At 34.0% G+C, this 19,375-nt stretch overlaps 1 protein-coding gene and 1 pseudogene across 1 annotated transcript in view; both read left to right on the forward strand.

The window, feature by feature from the left end:
* Positions 1 to 19,375, forward strand: part of LOC145268741 (uncharacterized) — a 284,210-nt gene that overhangs the window by 42,617 nt on the left and 222,218 nt on the right. The gene's annotated exons all lie outside the window — the stretch shown is intronic.
* LOC145268913 (U2 spliceosomal RNA) lies at positions 388 to 524 on the forward strand (annotated as a pseudogene).

The following is a 19,375-nucleotide window of genomic DNA, read 5'->3' on the forward strand; positions in this document are numbered from 1 at the left end:
GTTGGTTGGTGGGTCGGTTTGTTGGTGGGTTGGTCTGTCGGTTTGTCCATAACACTTTTGTGCTTGGCCTTTTTGGTTAAGATCAAAGGTTTGTTGTTAATAGATGCTGTTCTTAGCTTTTTAAGCTTTTCTTAGCCTTTTGTTTGCCTGAATAAAAGATTTAATATCTCAAAGTGTAGTATCTGTTCCGGCAAATACTGCAAGCAAAGACTATATGTGGGGGTAATCCCACATATAAGACCTTGGTCAATGTAGGGGCAACCCTTCATACCAATTGTCACTATCCAGCTCCCCTACTCCCCAGGGAGTTGGTCCTCCTTTCCCCTTTACTCCTCACATTAAAAATCGGCCTTGTGCCCAATTTGCTCGGTGGGGAGCAAATAAATAACCTTTTCTTGGCCTTTTGGCCAAGATCAAAGTGTAGTATCTATTCTTACTACATGCTGTACTTATGTTTGTAACTTTGTGATATAAAGTGGGGGATCACTTTTCTGTATTAATTTAATGTAAAATGATCACCCACTTTACAACCAGTCAGTCTCCAAGCCATTCAAGTCATTCTCCAGATCATTCAAGTTGTTTTTGAAGGATTCCAGTTATTTTTTAAGCATTCAAGTCATTCTTAAGGTTATTCAATTCATCCTTAAGTTCATTAAAGTCATTCTAAGTCATTTACTTTTTATTTATTTAAGTCATTTCAGCCCATTTTTCGGTCATTTTAGTTTATCTTTAAGAATTTCATGTCAATTCACACATTCATTCATTACACGAGAGCACGTGACTAATTTTCCTTTATACTGCCTCTTTTACTTTCTCTCTCCTCTCTCTCTTTCTTTTTCTTTATTATAATTAAGAAAAATAAAAAATAAAAGAAGAAATTTAACTTTGGTTTTAAAAGAAGACAAAGCTTAAATGAGTTGCATCAGAAACATGTATGCACATATGTAGCCAATAATGTTCGGATAAATAAACATACTATATATAGAAAGACAGAGAGTGACTAAACTCTCTGGATCTAGATTGTTTTCTAATTCTTAGTTTTGTTTGCTAAATATGGCTGAGGGTAGCAGTAGCGATTTCTTTATAAATAATTCATATTATTTGGACTTTTTGGGCCTGTTCTCATCTTAAGTGTTATTTTCACAACGTTTCGGTCAACGTAACCTATGACCTTCCTCAGGTGTATTTTGTCGAACTCATGAATATTTCTGTTGAACTAGGGAATTTGGATAGAATTTTGAACAGAACCCTGCTCTCTTTTTGGCAGCCATATGGTCCAAAGTAATTTGGTTACTTACACTGAGAATTGAAACTTCAACCTTCAGGAGAACATCATTTTTACAATTGATTTTACAAATACTCTAACCACTGCACTACAGGTCCTTGCAGACAATTCTAGTACGAATCTTGGGAGTCTTAAACCTATTTTATTTCTAGTTGTAAATATCATTATTCATTATTTATTTATTACTATATATTACTATATACAGGGTGTCCACAGAGTCTGGCTACATTATGTAGCCAGACTTTGTGGGCACCCTGTGTGTATATATGTATATATATATATATATGAGCAAACAGTTAATAAAATATGTTAAAAAACACTTTGAAATGAGTTAAAAACATATTTAATCTGAAAAGGAAACACTGGATAAATGGATAGTCCTTAATCCGCGGAGTTTCAAAGAAATACTCTCCTTCTCATCAGAGGGTAGGAATTAGCAAAATGCGGGGTCGGATTTTGCATGCAGAAGTATTTGAAACAACAAGTAAGTCAAAGAACTTACTTGAAAACAAAATAAGTTAAGCAGAGGGAATATGGTAAAGAAAAAGGTGATTACACATGAATGGATAGTCTGGTGGAAGATAAAAATCCAGTGACGGTAAAATCCAAATGTAAAACTTCAAGAAAGTTAAAAGAATTTCCATCTGTACAAGTTATATATATATATATATATATATATATATATATATATATATATATATATATATATATATATATATATATATATAGGATGCTTCTACAAAGTCTGGCTACATAATGTAGCCAGACTTTGTGGAAGCACCCTGTAGATTACTGTATATTTATATGTATATTACTTATTACCGTATATATTATTCTATTATTTATAATTAACGTATTAGTTGTTTAGAGCACAATTGAACTATGATACTTGACTTTTGTATTTTAAACTTTAATTCAAGCTATTATCTCTATCTCTACTGATTATAAAAGGCACTTTGTATGTGGGTGTGAATTTGTTCCCTATAGACTCTGAAACAACTGGGCTGTTTTTTGTTTTTTTTTTAAATTTCACACAAATATACATTATGTGTCTGTGATCGGAACATCTGATAAAAGTAGCAACTAAAGCCTAACATCACAAGTGCATCTGAAAATCATCATCATTTTATCATCACACAAGCAGAAAATAGCCAGAGTATAAAATCAACAGCAAATCTTTTGATAAGACAAAGACGCATTCAAAATAAATGTTTCTGTTTAGAGCACAGTTGAACCATGATACTTGACTTTTGCATTTTAAACTTTAATTCAAGCCATTATATAAAAAATAATTTCATACAATCAACAGTAGGTTTTCTACAGTGTAATATAGACTACAATGTATTGTAGACTAAGTCACTGCGGGAGATACACGTGAAGCTTCTTCTCCGTGCACTGTGATGGGTCCCCGACTAGAGCAGGTAATCAACTGATTTGATTGAAAAATGGATTATTTAACTGATTTCATCTTTGCTCGGTCGTAAAATATGCTTAAATATATTTTAATTTGTCCAGATTTTGTATATATTATTATAGCCGTGAAAATCATAATGACTAATGTATACCCATTAACCCTTATTCTTGAGTGGCCTCTGGGCCTTGATAAATGGTAAGCCCCATGTAAAAAAAAAAAAGCTCCCATATCATGTCAAATTCTATATTAAGTCTACTTAGTAATTGATTATCGCCCAGCACATGTGCTGCATCTTAGAGTCATCTCTACCGTTCTTCTCAATAATTTTTACTTCATCCTGTAGTGGTAGATGATTTCCCTTTTCTCTCCATATATGGTCAGCCATACCCGACTTTTCAATCTCTCCATGTAGTACAGCTTTTCAATGTTCTGCTTTTAGTAGACGACATGTCTCACCTTTGTATAGTTTTCCACATTTACATGGGATCTCATATACACAGTGTTTAGTCATGATTTTTTTCTGTAGGGGGCTTTACTCACACAAGCTGTTTCGGAAGAGTTAAGTCGCTTCTGAATACTGTCCTGATGTCATATGGATTACATATTCTTTAAGGTTTTTCTGACAAACCCTTTATGTATGGTATAAAAACTGTGGTGAGTTTCCGAGTGATGCCCTTTTGTGTCTGGTCCAGATTTTTGGAGCTGATTTTATGCTCTCTGCACAGTTGCTTTGGTGGAGAGTTTCTCTTAAACTGCCCATCTCTTGATATGCATTGCTGTTACTACATATTGTTTTTGTTCGGTGTTGTAGGCAATGGACGATTTCTTTCTTTGCATTATATGGATGGTGGGAGTTGAAGTTTAGGTATTGTCCAGTGAAAGTTGGCTTTTGGTATACAAATGACATAAATTCCTGACTACTGTGGGTTATCAGCACATCTAGGAATATTTGTATATGTATAGTTGGACGGATCGAGTTCACATGGTCTAGTAAATTCTTTCTGGTGGAGTGTGTCATATTCACATATCACAACCACATTGTTGGCTTTAGTGGTGTTGATCCTAACACCATTTCCTCAAAGTATTCCATGTATGCATTGGCCAGTACTGGAGACATATATTATTATAATGGCATGAATTCAAAAACGAATCTATCGGCCAAAAATTTGGCTGTTAAGTGGTCAAAGTTCAACAATTTGACCTTTGAGAACTCTACCAAACTCCTCCGCCAATTTTGGGTTTAAACACTTGAAATTTTAGATATAGGTTCCTTGGACATAGATTTAACTTAATAACTTGATTTTAGCCCCCAAAAATAAATGTTAAGAGGTCATAATAGGGGTCAAAGTTAAAAAAAAATTGTCCTATGCAGTCTGTATGAAATTACTCAAACAATTTCTGGTCTAAACTTTTGAAATTTTACATAAAGGGAATTCAGAGATAAGGCAAGCTTTTTAATCGGTTTGGGTCGAAAATTTTAAGTTACCAATATATAAATGTATGCATGTATGTATGTTTGCATGTCTGCCTAAAACTTTCGACAGAGGCGACGGATTTTTACAAGATCAGTGTCGTTTTGAAGTTTGACCTTTCAGACGACAAATATCGAAAAATTGGCTAAAAACATTATTATCTTCACCTTCAACTAGGCATGTTTCTACAGGGGGGGTTGCTTTTTCGCCAATATTTTTTAAAATCATCCTCTCCTTTCGATTGTCTAGCCTTAATTTAAACATAAGTCACTTCTGGTTTGGCGGTGGTCGTAACAGCAAAGACGTTAGTTTTTTTTCCTGTTCTTTTCCTCCTTCGCGGTATGGGTTCGAGCCTGCCTTCATTTTACCACTTTTTTTTTTTTTTTTTGCTCAACACACATCCAAACAGCCAGGCAACGCCGGGCTGAAATGCTAGTATATCTATAAAAGTGAACGTGTCTGTGTGTGTATCTGTGTGTCTGTGTACATTTCATAAGCAATAACTCTGGCAATTTTCAGTCTACAGACTCGAAATTTGATATACAGGGTACTGAGATTTGGGAAAATCTTTGTAATCCATGTTCGGCCGGAAATTTGGTTGTTAAGGGGTTAAAGTTCAACGATTTGACCTTTGAGAACTCTACCAAACTCCTCTAACAATTTTGTGTCTAAACACTTGCAATTTTAGATATAGGTTCCTTGGACATGGATCTAAGTTAATAACTTGATTTGAGCCCCAAACAATAAATGTTAAGAGGTCATAATAGGCGTCAAAGTTTAAAAAAATTGACCGCTTTTTTGTTTTGTTCAACATACACCTCCAAACACCCGGGCAACGCCGGGCTGAAATGCTAGTTATAAATAAACTAAAAAAATATACACTATTTTTTTAATTGAATCTCACTTCCAGCTTGAAATCTATGGTACCATGTTGATTTGATTTGATTTTCTGTAATTAATATTAATAATAAATATTTATTAATATTAGTAATATTTAATTATTTATATTCAATGTTATTAATAAATAAATAAATATATATAGTCTTGGAAGTTTTTCAACCTTTAGAATTATATGAAAAGATAATAAAAAAGATTTTTACTCCCAAGTCTTTCGTTGGTAAACACTTTCACTTGGAAGTAAATTAATCTCTTGCAATTAATTAATTTGCTTCCAACAATTTATGCTAGTTCTAATATTATTTTAGGAATGATCAGTTTATACAAATATATATCGTTACAAGACCACTTTAAGGAAAGGGTGAGCCCTCTTTAGGAATTAAGAATAAACAGTCAACCTTACCACCATACAATATTCCGGCACCAGTCGTTGAATACTATCTGAATGTTTAGTATTTGTACCCACCTAATTGGTATTAATAGAATTTAATTTCCTCGTTTCTGATAATTCTTGGTAGCCTGGAGATTGAATGTCAGCCTACAAAGTCAAGGATGATTTTATGACTAGGTTCAAATTCCCCGACTGGTAGATAAGAATGTAAGTTTGAAACACATGTGTCTGTAGATTTTAAAATAATTATAATTACTAGCGGGACCTGTGGAAATTCCACAGTGGCATCTTTCATATGTAATATATTGCTGCTGGGCATTCCCTGGACATTCAGCGTGAATGGAGACCCCATGATATTATTGTAGCCCTTTTTGTTAAAACTGTAAAAGTATTTATCTAAGTAATCTGGTTATTACGGTTTATTTCCAATATTTCTATAGGAGTCTGTGACATATTTCCACTGTATGGATTCCCAGCGCAAACAGAAACCTCATGATATTATTACACCATCTTTAGACAGGACAGATACTAACCCTTGGTTCCTAGCCAGAAGACCAAGAAGGTATATTTTACTTTCATGTACGGCCCAAAATGACATCAGTTTTTTTTAATTTAAATTTTTTTCTTTTTACATTGTGTCTTCAGTGATCAGGAGATCCTATTTATTAAAAAAAGAGGATAGAAGGTGATAACATGCCACGAACATTAAATTAGCATATCTATATACTAATTCAATGTTCGTAGTATGTTATTACCTTTGATTATACTTTTTAATAAATAGGATCTCCCGATCGAATAATTTATAATTTGAAAACCATGACACATGTACATACGTTGAAGGTACTACAGTATTAATATACAGATTTATTTTAAAATATTATTGATATATATATATATACATATATATATATATATATATATACATACATAAAAGGGTTGTACTGATTAATCAGTTGGTAATAAGCCACTTTGCGATTAATAGGAAAGAAAAAAGTAATTAATCGGCTGATTAATCGGTAAATTTGCCGATTAATCAGCCGATTAATTACTTTTTTCTTTCCTATTAAATTTAAATCATTTCATCACTGCCAAGAAACTTATCAGATAGCATTGACACATTTACATAGTAACTGCCAACTTAATTTAACATTTAATCACGTGTCTGGCCACTATTATGGCTTTTTTGCTTTTATTAACTAAAATTACAAAACACAAAGTACAATTTCTAATTCTTAAATAAACATAATTAAACAATTAGATAAAAAAATAAATTACAAACCAACTACAAAGTACAAATTGTAATTCTTTAAGTAAATAACTATAAGCTGAAGTTCTGCACCTGCTGCTGCTCTATTTCCTCTTCTATTCTTGCTGCCTACCTCCTCTGCTCTCACAGTCTCCTTATTTAAAGTTTAATACTTTTAAGTTGTAATGTAGAAACATTAGAGTTTCTCTATTCTCAGGACAGCCTGTTCCTCATAGGTTTATACACATTATTACCTGCACTAAAGAGTCTCTCACGCTTCACAAATGAAGGTGATGTGCTTAAATATTTTGAGGCCAATTTATTCAGCAGTGGTAAGGTCTCCTTCTTCCACCACTGAAATGGATTATCACCTTTTGCGAGTAGTTGTAAAGCTACGTAATGGTCAAGAAAAGCAGACACACAAGTTTTTATCATTTAGATAGGATGAAAATCTTGTTTCCATTGATTCATTGAATTGTTCAACAATGGTAAGGATTCCACTAAAGTCAGAAATAGCAGAATTAGATTGGACAGCTTTTGAAAGAAATAACCTCAAAGCTAAAATTGTAAGTATTATCATCAATATGGTTGAAGTTCTGTGACTTACTTCTTTGGTGATTTCTTTAACTGGACAATTTTTTTGAACAAGTCCCAATTGGTAAATTGTTAAGGTAGTAATCTCAGAGCGTCCCAAATTATCGTATGAAAAAAAAAAAATGAACAAATCTATTAAAAAATTCCGGTTCTTATGAATCATTTTGTTTGAAATATATTCTATGAAAAAGTCCTTTCTGATTAATGTTTACCAGATCAAAAACTATTCTGTTGTTTAAAACAGCAGCCAAGGTCATTTGCTTATTTTAAAACCAGTAAACATTAATCAGAAAGAACTTTTCTGGGCATTCAACGTAAAGCAAAACGGTCTGCACCAACCGGAAATAAATCATTTTAAACAATCACAGCGTTAACTTGAACAAAGTCAATACAAAAATAAAATAAAGATGTTAAAACAATAAAAAAAAACAATAGTTCTTATGCAGAGAAGTTTTTGGAAACCCATTTCTTAATGGAGAAGAGGGTGTTTTTCTAACTAGTCTGTACTTTCACCTAACAATTTCATAAACAATACAAAACAAGTGATTTGTGGCACAAGCATTGAAGTGTTTTTCTCTATATGTGTTTGATTTGGAAAGGGATTAAGGAAACCACCTCAAATTGATGAATGTGATCAGTGCCAAACGAAGAATTCAAAAGAATCGCAAAGAAATACCAATTGTATAAATAACTTTCATGCTGATACATGCAGTTCTAACTGTTATTAAAGTTAAATGTTGAACATGTACGTTTACCTAATTTAAATCGCCATGGTAAACAAAGTGAAAAACACTACATAAAATTATTTCATTTTCTTGAGAATACTATAAAAGAAGTAAAGAGCTGACATTTGGATATAGCATTCTACAATATGTATTGATTAGACATGCAATATTCCAGATCTGTACCTTTTAATAGATTTTGTGATATGTTCTTTTGAAACTAGTATATGTTTATGACATTTGGTATTTTATTTTTGCCACCTAAATTGAACATATAAGTATTTTATCAACTTATAATTAAGTTGCAGCTAGAATTGTTTTAAAAAAAAAAAAAAAAAGGCAATGTGGGCAGACATATTGTCACTCAGACCCCAAGAAATACTATCGGTTATTTTCAGTGAGCAATAGCTGATGTTGACTTATGTGAACACTCCTCGTTAGATGATGATGATGATGATGATGATCATCATCATCATCATCATCATCATCATCATCATCATCCCCCTCCTTCTCCTCCTCTAGAATTATACTGAGTGTTCATAGTTACTGTCTTTTAATTTAGTTTTATTTGGCGATACTTAAAAAATTATCCAACAGTGCAATTTTGCTAATATAAATGATGCAATGTTAATTTTTCACACCTCAAAAATTAAGGCTGAAATTAAATTAGAAATAATTATACTTTTACTTCCTATTGTCTTCTTATATTAGGAGTGATGAAAGCATCTTTTGTGACATTTTTGCTGGTTACTTTTTTGTCAGTTTGTTTCAAAATTGCTAAATGTTGTAATTTACCCATGTGTGTGCTTCTTCACCCTCAGCAGGGTAGTGTATACTGTTGATTCTGCCTCATTATCATGAGTGCAAAGTAGATGTAGAATCCAATTCTGAATATGTTTTCTATGCCAATCTTTTAAAATTAATATTTGCATCGTGAGTTTACACATTTTATCATTTAGATAGGTTGGTTGGTTGTGTTTTGTTTTACGGCATATCAACCCTTTTCAGGTTATTTAATGGCAAATCCAAGTATTTTGAAGAAAATTTTTTTAATAGAATATTTTTTTTTTTTCAAGTCGGGTTCTATTTAACCCATAGTTGGGATAACAAGTACTACCGCTTCGGGTCAGAGTGGACCTGGGAGCAATGGCAATTAAAGGGTGGCTTCACACTCCCCAAAGCCTGCAAGCTGGGGCCTCACCATCAGATACAGTTTAAGGTCATATCCGGGACCTCATTTAGTTAGGATGAGAATCTTGTTTCGATTGATTCATTGAATTGTTCAACAATGGTAAGAAGGATTCCACTAAAGTAAGAAATACTAGAATTAGATTTGACAACTTTTTGACAAAAATAACCTCAGAGCTAAATTTGTAGGTGTCACTGATATGGTTGAAGTTCTGTGACTTGTTTTTTTGGTGATTTCTTCAAATGGACTCAAGAACTGGATATTTTTTCAAACAAGCCTCCATTGGTAAGTTCTTAAGATAGGAATCTTATCAACAGCTCACATTACAAGAGCTTTTCGTTATTCTTGATTTATTTTCAGCATATAATATGTAGAATTTCACCATGTGGTTACACTTTGAATGAGTTTGTTTTCCAAATTAATCTGATCCTGTATTTCAGTTACTTTGCTAATAGAAAGCAACTGAAATGAGAAACTGTATTTCTGTTAGATGTAATGGTTGTCTCTACAGCCTGAGTTACAATGTATGAAAGTTAATCTAAATCACATTCTGACACCAGCAACCATATTTGTACTGAATCCTGCAAAACTAAGTAAACTATATTGAAGATTTTATACTCATCCAGAACATTGTGCAATTCTTCACTTATTCTTGCACCGGTTTTTGTACCATGGAACGGAACAACTCTAAGAACAGCTCTGCACTGTCCAAAGTCATTTGAAAACTAATGACTTGTCAAACTCAGAAAGGGAGCATTATCTGTTGTAGCTGTCCAAATGTCTGTAATTCATAAAATGCTGCTAATTTCAGCACAAGACAGATCGGAGATTATTTTACAGTAAAGTACGTTTTTGATGAAATGCTGTAATTTGAACAAAGTTTTGCAATAAGCTATTAAATCCAATGTCTGATGTTACAGAATATGGTTGAATATCAACAGCAATCATTTCTCTTCTTAGATAATGGCTCTCTTGTGACCTGTGATCATTAGTATTCCAAACTTTATTTTTGGCCAATATTGTTTCTATAGTAGCTTGGTGTTTTGCTGGAAGCTCGTAGTTGCTGCCACTTGTTCCTGGAATGTCTGTCCTTGAATATTCATTGTGCTTCTATTTCTTATCTGCAACTTTTGCTTCTTTTGAATAAACATTTCTAAGATGTTTTAACATATTAGTCATTGTAAACGTTTTTGTTGATTTGCCATCCTTTGATGTAATAGGCATAACTTGAAAGCAACTGCATTCTTATTCTTGGCATTGACATCAAAATACTTCCAACAGAAACTGGTTACCATAATGGTTTAAGGTTGTTGTTAATATTTTGTTCATTTTTTACATATTGAAATTACATCTGTCTGATATCTAATTATCTCAATACATTACCTAAACCAAAAAAATAAAAATATGTAATGATAGCAAGAGTCCGAAAATGAGGAACAAGACTATGACTGATAAAGAATGCATAATTCTTGGTTCGCACATCGTCACAATTTACTGTACAATCCGTTAACATGAAAATTGAAAAATGACGTAATAATTTTTTTTTACGGTAGAGTACAAAGTAATAATATTAAATCGATAGGAAAAGTAAGGGGATAAAGTTTCCATACTCTTACATCTATTTGCCTCCAATTCAGTGCAAAGATTTACAGCGCACCATGCATGTTATTTGATACTATGGTGTAGATGATGCATGTATCTTCAATAAGTTTTCACTGGCAAGCAAAACTTGTCTTCATTTACAATATAATTAATATTAGTATCATTTATGACAACAAAATTTGCTAATAAATCGGCATTAGAAAACCTATTAATCAGCCGATTAATTGGTAATCGGCCAATTTAATAATCGGTACATCCCTATATATATATATATATATATATATATATATATATGTTCGTGTGTGTGTGTGTGTGTGTGTATTCATTGTCTGCAAAAACACTGGTACAGCGTGAGTAGGTTATATTCGTACCAGTCGAGGATATGTCCTTGGCACTCAGTCTAACAGAGTTTTGCGCATTTTTGCGTAGAGAATGATCTTGCATCTGTCGGGCGGAAGTGTGTTTCTGGGTAGTCCTCGGAAGTCCGCTCTTCTAGGTTATTTCCTTCCGTCTTTTGGGTTGAATAAGTTTATTGCTTACTGCCTGAGGCGTTCATGCTGGGGAATGCTGATGGTGTTACACGGGCAATTTTTAAAAGGCCAGAGTATCCCTCCTTTATGGGCGCTGGTTTGACTCTCCCCCACCTTCCGACCTTGCGTCACATCTTTGTGCAGCAATAAGGAAGTCAATAACTACATTAGCATTTATGACGTCATAAAAAATCTTTATTAGATGTCTTCAACCTGTTTTAGTGGATGACGTCATCTTTAGTACCATATATTGGCACATCGGTTATCATTGCTGAAGCAGATGTGTTTACTAGTTGGTGAGCTTTATTTTTGTTTACGACATCTTTTCACATGGAGTCCACAACATGTTCGGTGATCTAAATAAAGTAATGGATTTCAAATCTGATATTCACTGTTAACATTTTTAAGCGATTGAGATGGTGTGTGTATGTGGGGGGGGGCATTGAAAGCAAAATAGGATGAAAACCAAAGTTGAACGAGATTTTCTGTTTATTATTATAATCATTATTTCAGGGTGGAACGATAAAATTGTCGCCCTAAAGAAAACAACACTACAGCTTTATTTTAAAACTTTTATTGAAAAAATCAATTCAGGTGACTTGATTATGTAGTAGAGCTGACATCTATTCAATGTAGCCGCCTTCAGCCTCAATCACCTCCTCGATACAGGTCTGGAACTGGAAGCATGCCTTTTCCCCAAGTGCTAGTGGGAACTCGCAAATACTCGGCAGATGGCGGCGATCAGGCTGACTTCGGTGTTGTGGGAAGTCATGTTGGTGATGTTCTCGACATATGACCAAACGAAGTAGTCCAGCGGGTTCAAGTCAGGTGGGCCAGTAAGAGAAAAGTACAAAGTCGTAGTACTCCTTCTGAAGCGAAACCTGGGCCTCTTTGCACCAGGGGATCACCACACCCTTCGGCACATCCAGGTACACTTTGGTGTTGACTTTCAAGCCAACTTCGAAGATGTGAGGTGGCATGATGTGGCCCTCACACAAAAGACCATAACTTGAGCTGTGCCCTCAAGTGTTGACCTGTACTGATTTGCATTTTGAGAATGCTGGCAATAGTCCTGTTTTCATAACTTGAATCAGTAGAGGGCATGAGTTGTACAATGGCGCATTTCTGATCTCACTGTTGAACATTGTGTCACTTTATTTTATCCAGATTTCATATTTATTATAAAAGAGTTAATTTTCTATCGATTATTTCATATGATATTGTACCCAATATCTAGTCGTGATTTCTAAAGTATCAAAGCCAATAGCAATACTAGAGCATTAAAAGCTAATGACGTTACAGCGTCACTCGGGTATGAAATCATCAAAAATAAACCAACATAAATGTACAAAATGTATAACGATTTGCGCATGCGTATAAGATTAGTTTTAGTTGAGTCACACTTGGCAAGTTATGATTTCATTCAATTTTGACCCATTTTTTGTTCCCTTAAAAGCTATTTTAACTGACTAAAGACTCATAAAAGAATGGTTGACAAAAACTGAAATCATTTGAACCGTCTTGCATTGTTCTGCAACCTACCGTTTTGAAGGAGAGACAATTTAAAAAGAAAAATGGAGACAGACTGACAGACATAGTGAGATTTATAAATGAGATAAAACTGATCTTTTTCTGGGCAGAAAAACCAATAACACGTAGCATTAACATTTATTAACATTTCTATGAAAATAGTGTCTACTGTATTTTAAATATAGAACTCACCAAAATGAGGTAATATGTACTAATAAATATTCAGAAAATAATATTATGCTACATAGTTCAATGCAAATAATAAAATCATATTGTAAGAGGCAATCTTTAATTTATTCCTTTAGTCTAGCACTGTTATGTAATAGGTCGAACACAAGAAAGTGTCGATCTATCTATTTAGTTATCTATTTCTGTATCTATCCATCTCGGTCTATCTATCTAACTGGAGAGGTGGACGGGAAATGAATATGAAGAATATTTATAAAATCTGTCAAAATATGGTAAAGTCACATCATAGACACGTTTACCGGAAGAACTGGTCAGCTGGACGGATCTATGTGCGAGTCACATGATCAGGTTAGCTGGAGATCATCGGAGAGTTGAAATTTGGACGTTGAGCAGAGCGGACGGTTTAACAGGTTGCCCCTCCCCTTGACTGGGGATGGAGCTGACGTGTGTGAAAATAGAGACCTAGAATTAACCACGCAAACAAAGATATTCACTTTCCATTCTTCTGCGATTGACACCTGGGAAGTGAATAAAAATTATATAAAACCAATCAGCGTTCTTGGAAGTGAATGAATATTCGTCCAAAACAGGTTTCCAGCCTCCCCTCTAAGAACAAGATGAATTCCAGATGGACATGATCAACGACGCATGAAGTTAAGGTATGTCGAAAATATATGTATCACATACACACACACACACACACACACACACACACACACACCTGCATATGAATATATCATAAATAGACAGCAACAACATAAGCTAGGGATCAAATAGTGAAGAAGCAACGACAGACATTTAGTGACACATATACACATCAGGATGAACCCTTCGTCCCAAGTACACCTATCAACATTTAGACGATTATACAGCATACACTGTTTTGGTGCCTTTTTGGTACACGATAATATAACTGTTTTATAATATCTAATCCACCTGATAATACAACAGCATCTCTTGGTAGATAATATAGTCAGAAGAAACTTAAATTTTGAAAATCTCTCTGAAATAGTGTCTTATACATATAATGTAAATTTCATTAAAATCAAAAATATATAGTAATTGTCTGTATTTTTGAGATGAGGTGTTTTCATTGATTGAGATTGTCGGACTGACTTCCTCATCTTGGTTGTTATAGTCACAACGTTTCGGCCGTTTTGCCCTCCGCCCTTCATCAGGTCTGAAACGTTGTGACTATAACAACCAAGATGAGGAAGTCAGTTCGACAATCTCAATCAATCAAAAATATATATTTGACGTTTTAAGGGCGTTCTGTCCTCATGGGTCACTTAGAGATGTGTGGGGGAGGCGCATAGATATTTGGTACATCAAGAGTAACAGAGATTCAGGATGACTTTCATTTCTTCACTGGACAATTTTATACATGCAAGGAACCTTAAATTAAGTTTCCAGACTTTTTTGTAGGCATTTAAAATTGTCATAAACTCTTGAAAATTCAGTATGTTATTGCTATACATCTTATGAGATGACTGACCAATTTTTATGATTTCAGATTCAAATGAACAGCTACAGCAGGAATTGGAATACTCCCTACTAAAGCCTGATTATCACAGTTGGTGAATTTTAAAAATACAATCTGGATGTGAGGACACTTTAGAAGAAAGATATGCAATAAAATTCTATTTTAAACTTGGAAAAAATACCACAGAAACGTATGGAATGCTTCAGACTGCTTTTGGACCATTTTACATGAATCGAGCATCAGTTTTTGAGTGGCATAAGAGATTCAAGCAATGGCAGGGAGTCTGTAAGGGATGATGAGAAGTGTGGGAGGAGTAAGGAAGTCAGGACACCAGAGTTGATTGGTCAAATAAAGAATTTCATGGATAAGAACCGTAGTGTATCTATAAAGACAATAAGTGCACAGTTTGATGTCAGTGTGGGAACTGTACACACTATTATTATTTTTGAGGAACTGAAGATGCGGAAGATTTGTGTGAAGTTTGTCCCAAGGGTGCTCAGAAAAGATGACAGACTATTTGACTAAGATGGGCATCAAGACAGTTTCTCACCCTCCCTATAATCCAGACCTTTCTTCTTGTGACTTTTGGTTATTCCCTAAGCTCAAGGAAAACATTAGAGGCTGTCATTATGAGACAATTGAGGAAATGAAAGAGGCTGTGACGAGGGTCATTGACATGTTCATACAAGAGGACTTCCAGAAGTTGTTGAAACTGTATGAGTGCATTGCATCCTGAGGAGATTACTTCAAAGGGGACTAGAGTTTCATGTGTGTACTATCAATAAAAGTGCCCATATGAAAAAAAATCTTGAAGCTTATCTAAGGCACCTTATATTATATAAGTTTCTATGAAATATCTGGTATATATTTCCCCAACTGACTATTTTAAAATGTTATAGTATACTAGACTACCTGTGACCCGTTGGGTCAGTATGTTATACTAGCTATGGAATTAATGTATGAGCGTGACACTTGTGACATAAAGAAAATAGTTTTTGTGGCTTAACAGAAACATTTCTATGAAAGTATATTAAAAATGAAAAAAATAATATAGATAGATTTCTATGAGTCGTTCTGTTTATAATTGTTTATTTTTGAAAAAAAACAAAAACTTACAGCCATTGAATTATAAGTGGTTTGCCATACTTATAGGTACATCTGCACTATTCAAATTTTGATATATCGTTTAATTTAAACATGAAAAAAACAAACAATTGGGATGCTGAAAACGTACACAGTAAAACAATACGTTGTAAAATGCTCTTATGATTGTCAAAGGTTAAAGTAGATTTATTTGTAAGAAAATTGCGTTAAAATAACTTAAACGTAATACGGAAATGAACGATGTAAAAAAATGCAGAAATTACTATACCAATTATTTAGATAATTTAAACGCGAACAAAAACAAACACAATTGGGACGCTGAAAACGTACACAGTAAAACAATACGTTGTCAACGGGTTAAAGTTGATTTATTTGTAAGAAAATTGTGACAGTATACTTGTAATACAGAATAGTTGCAAAACATCCTCACTCTTCCCATATTAAATAATAATTTCTAAATAATAACGTTAATATTTCAGTGCGCAGGTCAAATTCTGCAAAAGTAGCGATTTGTGTTTATTTGTTTATGCTGTTATGGGTTTATGTTTATGTACGCATGTGCAACCGGAAGTCGTAAACCAGATGTTGGGTTACAACACTTGTTACAAGGTCATTTGTGTTTTATAATTATACTAGACTACCCGTGACCTGTTGGGTCAGTATGTTATATTAGCTATGGAATTCATGTATGAGCGTGACACTTGTGACGTAAAGAAAGTAGGGTTTTTTTTTTACATAACAGAAATATTTCTATGAAAATATATTAAAATGAAAAAAAGAATATAGATAGATTTCTATGAGTCTTTCTGTTTATTATAATTGATTATTTTTGAAAAAAATAATTTACAGTTACTGAATTATAAGTGGTTGGCCATACTTATAGGTAAACTTATAGGTGAACATATACCATAATACTTATTATAGTTGAATTCAAATTTTGATATATCTGCTTTTTTTTTTTACATCGTTCATTTCTGTATTACGTTTAAGTTATTTTAAACCCCACTCTTCCCATGTTAAATGATAATTTCGAAATAATAACGTTAATATTTCAGCGTCCAATTGTTCATTTTTTTTTTTCGCGTTTAAATTATCCAAATAAACAATTGTTAATACTGTCTGTTTTTTTTTTTTACATCGTTCGTTTCTGTATTACGTTTAAGTTATTTTAAACCCCATTCTTCCCATGTTTAAATAATAATTTCGAAATAATAACGTTAATATTTCAGTGCGCAGGTCATGCGCGCATGCACAACTCGATGTTGTAAACTGGAAAGTGGGTTACATACATCGTTACAAGGTCATTTGAGTTTGATAATTATATAGATTTGTTTTTATCTCTTAATCTTATGTAAAAACATAGACACTCGATGAGAATATCTAGTAGGCATTCAAGTTTAAACAGTAACGAATGTTGAAGGGTGTATGCTAGCCCCCCCCCTTGATTAGTTCTTTTGAGAGTATACTTTTTAGTAGTACGAGAAGCATGCAATAACTAATGCCCCTGACCCACTTCCCATAGCAGTAGAGCAACGAAACTTGGCACAGTTATTATTCTTTCTCTACATAGGAACCACCCAGAGTTATGCATTTCTCCCATCGTTCGATGCAGCTCTGGAGATTGTTTTTGTAGAACACACCAGGTTGGTCCTCCAACCACGACATGACTTCAGAAATCAAGGTTGCATCATCTGGGAAACGCTTTCCTTTCAAAATCAACTTCATGTCTGGGAAGAGGTGAAAGTCAGAGGATGCAAGGTCAGGAGAGTAGGGAGGATGGGGGAGGATTTCATAACTACACGCTCGTGCCTCTGATCTGACGACATGCGAGTTGTGGACCGGAGCATTGTCCTGCAGGAGGAGGGTACCTTTGCTGATCTTGCCCCACCTCTTGATTTTGATAGCTTCCCTTAATTTCCTCAAAAGTAAAGCATAATAGGCTCCTGTAATTGTGGTACCCTTTGCCAGGAAATCTGTCATCACTACTCCGTCCTGGTCCCAGAAGACTGTGAGCATGACTTTGCCAGCGGAGGGCTGCACCCTTGCCTCTGGAGGTGGTGAGTCCAAGTGCTTCCACTTCATTGACTGGGCTTTGGTCTCTGGATCATAGTGATTGACCCAGGTTTCATCCTGTGTAATCAGTCTTTTGAAAAACTTTAACTCATCCTCTTGGCACATCTCCAAGTTCATCCTCAAGCACTCAACGCATTCTCGCTTCTGGAATGGTGTGAACAACCTGGGAATCCATCTGGCAGACACCTTATGCATATGCAAATGGTCATGAATGATAGTTTCCACAGACCCTGTACTAATCTTGACATCTTGGGCTATTTGGCGAATAGTAATGCGCCGATCTTCCAAAATGGCAGCCTCAACTTGACGGACAGATGCCTCGTCAATGGCAAAAGGGCGGGGGGCGACCAGATCTGGGAGCTGTTTCCACAGAGTTCTGACCATGTTTGAATTCACAATGCCAGCGTTTTACAAGGTCATATGATGGGGCATTATCACCATAAGTTTCTTTCATTTCATCAAAAGTCTCCTCGTTCTTCCAAATACAAAAACTGGATCACTGCTCGACATTCAACAGGCTCCATTTCACACCTGACTCAGTTCAAACACCTGTAAAACAGAAACCACAATTAGTTCAGAGCTGTAATTTGCCACATAACCCGTAGAGATATAAATCATTGCACATGCAAAATTTCAGCTAGGTCAGACAACTGGAAGTGGGTCAGGGGCATTACTTATTGTACACCCCTCGTAGGACGATTCCAATATATTTCCCGATTCTGACATAATTACCAGTTTCATACTTAATTCCAGATTCCGATACTATTCCCAATTCCGATTCTTTATAAATCTTTAATTATTCAACTATAAAGCTTTCCCGATTTATTCAACTATAAATATTTTCCTGATTACCATAAAAACACATGTTAAATTTAAATATATTTTCTTTAACATAAAAACACACCTTTCGCTTTACTGGTTATTTAAAATCAATAAATATTTATTATTTTATTATTGCTAACAGCAGTAGAAGATTTTATTCCAAACAAAAGCAAAAAAAAAAAAAAAAAAGTAGCTAATTAAAGGAATCGTTTTTGGCATCGGAAAATCTGCACAAAATTTTCCAATTCCGATACCATGAAATGTACAAATTTTTCCGATTCCCGATTCCGATTCCAATTAATCGTCCCAACACTAATACTTTTTTGCTTGTTTACAATTCTATTAATCTGTGATTACTTTTTATTTTCGCATCTGTTTTCGAAATGAGATTTAATCGGTGAAAAACTCTGATGCAAGAAACGTAAACATGAATCAAAACGTTGATGTTTTTTTTTTATTTTTGAAAATGATTCTAAAATTGTAAGCAAAACAAGGATTTCATTGTAGAGCAACACTCCCAATATTTCGATGTTTTTATTTTCATTTCGTCTTAATGTGTTCACCGTATGTATTCCCCTTTGTCCCATCCCATATGGTCAAGCCAGAACTTGAAAATAATTGAAAAAAATCCATATTTTTTTTAACAAATACTCAAACTGATTGATTGAATTTGTAGATTGTTTCTTTTTTTATAGATTGTTTCTTTTTTATAGATTGTTTCTTTTTTTATAGATTGTTTCTTTTTTATAGATTGTTTCTTTTTTATAGATTGTTTCTTTTTTATAGATTGTTTCTTTTTTTATAGATTGTTTCTTTTTTATAGATTGTTTCT

This window comes from Euprymna scolopes, chromosome 44 (assembly GCF_053919585.1).
Source record: "Euprymna scolopes isolate OS-2025 chromosome 44, ASM5391958v1, whole genome shotgun sequence".
Lineage (NCBI taxonomy): Eukaryota > Metazoa > Mollusca > Cephalopoda > Sepiida > Sepiolidae > Euprymna > Euprymna scolopes.